Consider the following 6,927-nt stretch of genomic DNA (forward strand, 5'->3'; position numbering starts at 1 on the left):
AGCTATGACAGTTTGGAAGTGTAAAGTGATTAAGATTTGTTTTTCACCTCTGTTTGGATGATCTCGGTGCGATCCATCGACAGATGGAACTTCTGTAGACTACGGTTGAATTTCATGGCATATCGGATTCCTTTCTGAGAATTATTTGCGAGGCTCCGGAGATTACTGGAACTTCAATTGCCGGAGGCTCCTTCGTCCTCTCAGGCAACCAGGACCCACACTCTGGCGGGCCTGGGGTTTGAGTCGTGCTCGGGGTGCCTTGCGATGGACTGGCGTCCCGTCCCGGGCGTGTCTCCTCCCCCTCCGGCCTTGCGCCCTGTGTCGCCGGGGTCGGGCTCCGGTTCGCCGTGACCCCACTTGGGCCAAGCGGTTTCAGGCAGCGCGTTTGTGTACGTGCGTCGCGTGTGTGAGTGTTTAGTTCCTGGATTGCGATTCTTCTCCGATGAGAACGCGGCCCTCTCAAAGTGAATGACTTAGATGAGCCGCGGTGTGCCGCCTGGATTCTGTTTGCGGCGGTCCTTTACTTCTCGAAGGTTCTGTAATTGACTTCGATTCTACAGCCTGAAAGGCACTAATCACGGGAGGAAAAAAGCTTCGCGTCAAAAATGTGCTGCAATCAACAGGGGCCAAAGCACTCGCTGTCTTAACGGCATGGACGTTGACAGCAGGTTAATAAGCCACCTGGCTGCTCGAGCAACCCAGTGAATTTAGAACCATGTTAAAAGACCATTATGAAAATAAATACATACATAAATATATATTCATTGGTACCAGCTTACATTTACTCTGTTTGAGGTTTTGTAATATGTCATACCCATACATTTATATTTGTTAGCTACGTTGCTCTGAACACTGTTTATCTTAGAAGGTACATTGGATTTACTAAATGTACTTATTGGAGTTTTCCTTCTGCACACACCTCTTTTTCAGATAAGGCTAATGGTTTACAGCAGAATAACTGTCTTCAGGCTGAGGGCTGTTTTTTCCAGGGAGTCTTGCTGTAGACATCAAGATGATAGATGACTTTTTGGGCTGTCGTGCATTTTGCACCAGCAAGCACACCGATATCACAAGTATATTTGAAAAAAAAAGAGAAAAAGACCCTCTTAATTTCCACTATGTGTTTGTAGGGGACAGAAAGGTTGCTCTAGACTGTAGCCCCAGAGAGAACTTTCTGTGCAGAATTTCAGGTTGACATGTTTGGGTAATATTTGCTTGAAAATAAGACGACATGATCAATTTGATTTTATTTTTTAATTTTCAAAATGTTATTTTTAAGCAAGAAACTGTGAGACTATTTTACTGCTGTACATTTCACACATCTTGTTTCCCATTACTCACCCATGAAAGGCTTTGTATGAAGTTTTATGAACACACACACACACACACACACACACTGGCTGAAGCTGCTTGTCCCTGGGGGAGGGGACACACCCAGGATGGGATGCCAATCCCATCACAAGGCATCCTAGGCAGGACTCGAACCCCTCCTCCCCCAAAGAGCAAGACCCAGCCAAACCTACTGCACCACCGCACCCCCATTTTTTGACTGTATTTTGAGAAGTGCTGTTACATATTAGAACTGCTTTTAACTTCAGTGTCTCTTGTGACCTTCTTTTTTAGAAAACAAGAACAAAAAAAAATGTAGTAGTCTAATGGCCACTGCTCTCAATTATGGGAGATCTAAGTAACACATTGAGTTTTCTTTTTCCGAAGACCAGGCACAGCATTAACTTGACACAGTAATGATTTATCAGTTGTCCTTCTGAAGATCTTTTTAAAGGATTGAGACCTCCTTTCAAAGATGTCTCTCATTATGAAACCAAGACGGAAATGGAGCTGGAACTTCCTATGGGAAATCAATTACAGAATGTCTGATTTCCCATGCTGGGTGTTTTTTTTTAGCCAAATGATGGAAAAAAAAAACACTGGGACCACCTACAGTTCAGACTGCAATTAGAGTCATATGCTAAATAATGTTAGTGTAACTTATTGATCAGTTTTCAGATTAAAAAAACTGTCAATATTTCACTGAAGAATACACACACTGTCTGAAGCCACTTGTCCAGAGCGGCAAACCAGAGCCGAACCTGGCAACACGGGGCAGGGACACACCCAGGATGGAACACCAGTCCATCGCAAGGCACCCCAAGCAGGACTCGAACCCCAGACCTACCACAGACCTGGACCCAACCAAACCCGCTGCATCAGCACACCTTCACACTCTCCTAGAAGGCAAACACATTAAGGGTAAACTGGACCTCAAAAACGCGAACTGGACTCCGTTCCCCCATTTCAGGGCCATTGGAGGTTTGGGAAGGGACAGAAAGTGCTGAACTGACAGAAATCAATATGAAGATGTGAAATGTCAATGGCTGTTTGTAACCATGAAACATTACAGCTCCATTCTCGCCAGCATCTGATTAAAAACGTTCATTTTCTTTCATTGCTACTTTAACCGACGTTACTTCATTGGCTTGGATGAATAATTATTCAGTCACTTCTCCAATAAATGGAAGAGTTCTAGGAAGAGAACGCAACTAAAAAATTTTACAGTAATTCGAGAAAGTGCGAATGGAAAAGTTGCTGTCATGCTAATATCTGTAGTTTGAAAATGAGTAGCGTTCCTTTCGGACAGGGCGGAACAACGGCGCAATATTGCTGGTGTAATATCATATGCTCCTGGCACCCTGCCGTTTAATTATGTTCACTCTGGAGAACATGTCTTGAGGTGTATCTCCCAAACTATACTACAGTCCTAATGCACCCTATAAAGGATATTCTCTTCTTTTAAATGATCCCGCATGTTTGAGGTGGGGATTGGACAACGTCCTGGAGATCGTAGAAGCACACCCTAAAACGTTTTGCTCCCTCTCAGTAGAATACGATACTGTGCATTCACTGTACATGTGGATTTACAACCTATGACCCACTGCGGTCATATACCTGTAGATGTAAGGCCTGGAAGAAATGCACACAGTTTAGAAAATGCTGGTTCTTCCTTTTGCTTTCTGATGCCCTGTCCGATTCTTGTTCTTCATTTTACCCTCCGTTCAGAAGCTAACATCTCAAGCGCATAAGGTGGCATGGTCGATGGAACTGTCATCATGCAACCTCAACGTTTTGGTTTGAATCCCACTCATTCTGTAGTAGCCTTTGTCAAGGTACTAACCCCGAAACGGTGTAGTAGAATATGCTACTGTATAAATGGGTAAATCACTGTAAAGTTGCGTATTTTAACAGTGGAAGCTGCCTTGGAGAAAAATGTGGTATAAATAGTACAGTAAGGTTATCTGTCTAGTTCCGGATACAGTGTTCGGTCCTAACTTTGTGCTCCTTGTCCACACCAGGAGGGGGAGACAGAAGCTCAGAAATTTAAGCACCATCCTCGCTGTAATCCGGATTATTCTGCGTTCTTCGCTTGACAGCGGATTTGTATGTTCCCTTTCCTCACATACATGTGGGTCCATTACAGAGAAGGTAATCCAGTCCATCTTCATTGTATCTCTTTCTAGACCCTTGCAGACAAAGAGGAGGGACTGGATGCAAAGGCGCTCTTTGCAAATTGGGAAGTGGATCTGTAATTAATGGTAGACTTCGCCCAGGCATTGCTGGGGTCCCACGCCGTTGACCTGGAACCCCTGCTGCGATCAGCCGGTTTTCAGCTCTGATTATCAGGAGAAAGCGGAACAGCCACCTGATGGCATCTAGGTGCTACTTGCACCGTGTGCTCATGTTCCACAGTTATCCTCCAGCATAACCTTTACACTCCTCGGCATCTCCCATGGTACCCTTTTCATCTGTGTTACTTCTACTGGTGTCTGGCGCCTTTGGCCGTTTGACCCTGAATCACACAGACATTCCTTTTTGTTTCCTTCAAATGCATTTAATTTGACATCTTTCTCATCTACGGGCTTTTTTCTTGAAAACATCTCTTTTCTTTTGATTATTCGATCCGTGTCACCTCAATGCCATGGTCTCGGGCACCGTCGGGGACGGCTAGAACAAGTTTATTCCAGCAGCACTCATCTTGTAAGGCTGTTGTAGGACGTCTGCGGCTTTCCCGAAGGCCTAACAAGGGTAACGGGCGAGACAGGAGAGTTGAAAGCGAAAGCGCCGAGCGCGAACTGCTTTGCGCGCAGCGTGATGAAGAGCGCGGGTTCACATGAAAACGACAGATGAGAGTGAACGCAGTCGAACTGTCACCTGCGGGTCGGCGCTGTAGCGACTAGCGAACCATTTCAGCTTTGTCTGCCTTCACAGGCATCCAGCCAGCTTCAGCCCAGGGTTTGAATTGCTAATGTCTGGAAACTCACTAGGGGTCTTTGAAATTCAAAGGAATCTCAACAAACATTGCCTTTGCATTTAAAAGCGTGCAGCTAATAAATATCCCACAATTCCCAAGGTTCCACAGTAGCAGGCTAGCAGACATCATCGCCTGAAGTGTACTTTTGCAAAAAGACACACAGAAGATAAGTTCATTCCCCCCCCAAGCCAGCTTCTTGTGCGTGTCAGTTAGCAGTGCCAAAAGGTACAAAAAAAGAAGTAAAACTTGTCTAGTTTTGCAGTCGATCATGGCGAGAGAAACATCCTACCTCACCGCTCGGATATATAGCCTCCCTGAAAAAGACACACATCGTCTGTGAAACCATTAATTCTTTCCCCCTCTCACTCACTGTGTTGTTCCCAAGCCTTTTCATCTACATCCATCTGCTGTCTGCCAGAAGTGAGATATTCCCTGGAAGCGTGTTTGGATTTTCATTGTTTGATCTGGCCCGTTGAAGAAGACGAATGCCATTAAAAATCGGAGCTTGCCAAGTTTCATCAATAAATGATTAGTGCGCGATGCGGGGCCATGATTGATAGGCTGCATATGGGATGTATTGGAAGGAGATTAATTCAATGCCACAAGAGTCACTGGGGAGCTGCCAAGCTTATCAGCTCATGAACAACCCAGGGCCAAGCTTTAGAAAAGCAGGAAAGAAAAGAAAATTAGAAGGAAAGGCAAAATGCATGTTCTCACACCTGAATAACAATGGCGCCAGCACAGGTACAGGCGTAGCCTCCTCAAGACACGTTTCTGCTCTCCGCTCCTTCCACTTCTGCGCAGAAATCCACGGAAATCAAGAGATTCGGTGTTTAAAGTGAGACGCTTCCAGACTGAAGCATGGCCAAGGGTTATTTTACAGGCAATTTTCCATTAATACAATAACAAAAACATTAAAAATAATAATTTATTTAGTTGTCATCTTTGTACAATGAGTGATGTCCTGCAGTTTAAAGGGATTCGGACTAGGAACCTTCATGTTACGAGGAGGATGCCATCACGACTATGCTACCCATTGTCTCTATAATTATACAATATACCGTGTACGGTGACAGTAACCGAAAGTGCTCATTTGGCTGATTTCACCAGGCTTCGCACTGATATAAAGTACTTGTTCTACCCACAGGGCTAAGACTGGATTGATTGCTTTATCTCCATTTTACAGATGTCAAAAGAGGTCTGCTTCCCTTTGTTTCCTCAAGAGTTCGTATTTTTCCAGTCCATGTTGATGTAATGTTGCTGTAATTTTTTTTTTTTTTTTTTTTGCTTTCGTTTTTAAAAGTGAGTGCATGTAGTATATAGAGCTGACAAAATGGTGTTTTGCAAACGAATCCAGAAGTCAGTTTAATGTTTGACATTTTGCTGAATTATTGGAGTTCACGGCAAAAAAGTGCCGATGCAGCTACTTTTTCTCCCAGAGCTAATATCAAGAACTCAAATATCAATATAAAATCCTCTGTCAAATGGCTATCAGGTAATATTCCTATTTAATTTAGTATGTTTTAAGTACTTCTTTTGCTCTTATTCAGCAATGAGTGGGAGGATGGCGGCGGGACATCATGGTGGGGCTACAAGAAAGGTGATTGCAAGATTTAGTGGGTGGTGTGTTGCGAGCATGTTTCCTGCAGACTGTGGATCGCCATCCCCACAAGATACTTTGTTCCACATGCTGAGAGCAGTCTCCAAAATGCCTCCATGTTGCAAATATTTGTGTGTGTGTGTGTGTGTGCGGAGCGGTCTTTGTGCTGTGCTGGCAGGATGTACTGTGTGATCATCAGGTGTTTGTCACTCACAGCCTTCACACAACTGGCCGAGTTGACTTTTGACACAGAAATCTACCTACCTGACCGAACCTTCCCCGTTTTCGAGTCGTCATCAGACGAGAACATTCTGTCTCCGTTGTCAAGGTCTAAAATGTGACTGACGGGACCAGCGACTCCCATCACAGATGAAGGGGAGGACTGTCAGCAGTACAAGTAATTGTGATTAATTGCTTGTCTTAGAGGGCACTGTGTTCAGAGCCAAAGGCAAAAGGAAAGAGATTGGAGCAGTGAATGAGATACAGGAAGATGCTGAGACGAAGGGGGAGTCGCCCAGCGATGGAGTCGAGATAACTCCTGAGGAGGTGACCGTGAAAGAGGCAACCAGGTGACCACTTGAACGCAAAAAAGATGGCTTTGCGTTGTAGCGGATGCACGATATTACAAGAGAAGACTGAAATACGTTGCTTGTTTTAAAGTGCTTCTGAGTTGTTCACTGTCAGCGGCCGCATAGATATTATTCTTCATCCATGACTGAGTCTGTGTGATGTCATTTTCCTATGTTTTGTGTTACTTTGTGTTTTGCAGTCGCTTCTTGGCTGAATCTATCACAGCTGAAGAGGAGCAGCATGACTACTTCCACCTGGTCAGGTTCCAAGGAACTGGTAAAATTCACTCACACACTCCTGCATGAAATGGATCTGCCAGAGACCAGACGGACACCGAGTGACATGTGCGCAGATAATTTAATCCCAATAGACATTTGCAGCTATCTGCACTACAAAGCAGCCAAGATCAAATTCTGCAAACATTATACTTCAGATGAAATAGAAATGAAGA

Source organism: Scleropages formosus, chromosome 1 (genome assembly GCF_900964775.1).
Source record: "Scleropages formosus chromosome 1, fSclFor1.1, whole genome shotgun sequence".
Classification (NCBI taxonomy): Eukaryota; Metazoa; Chordata; class Actinopteri; order Osteoglossiformes; family Osteoglossidae; genus Scleropages; species Scleropages formosus.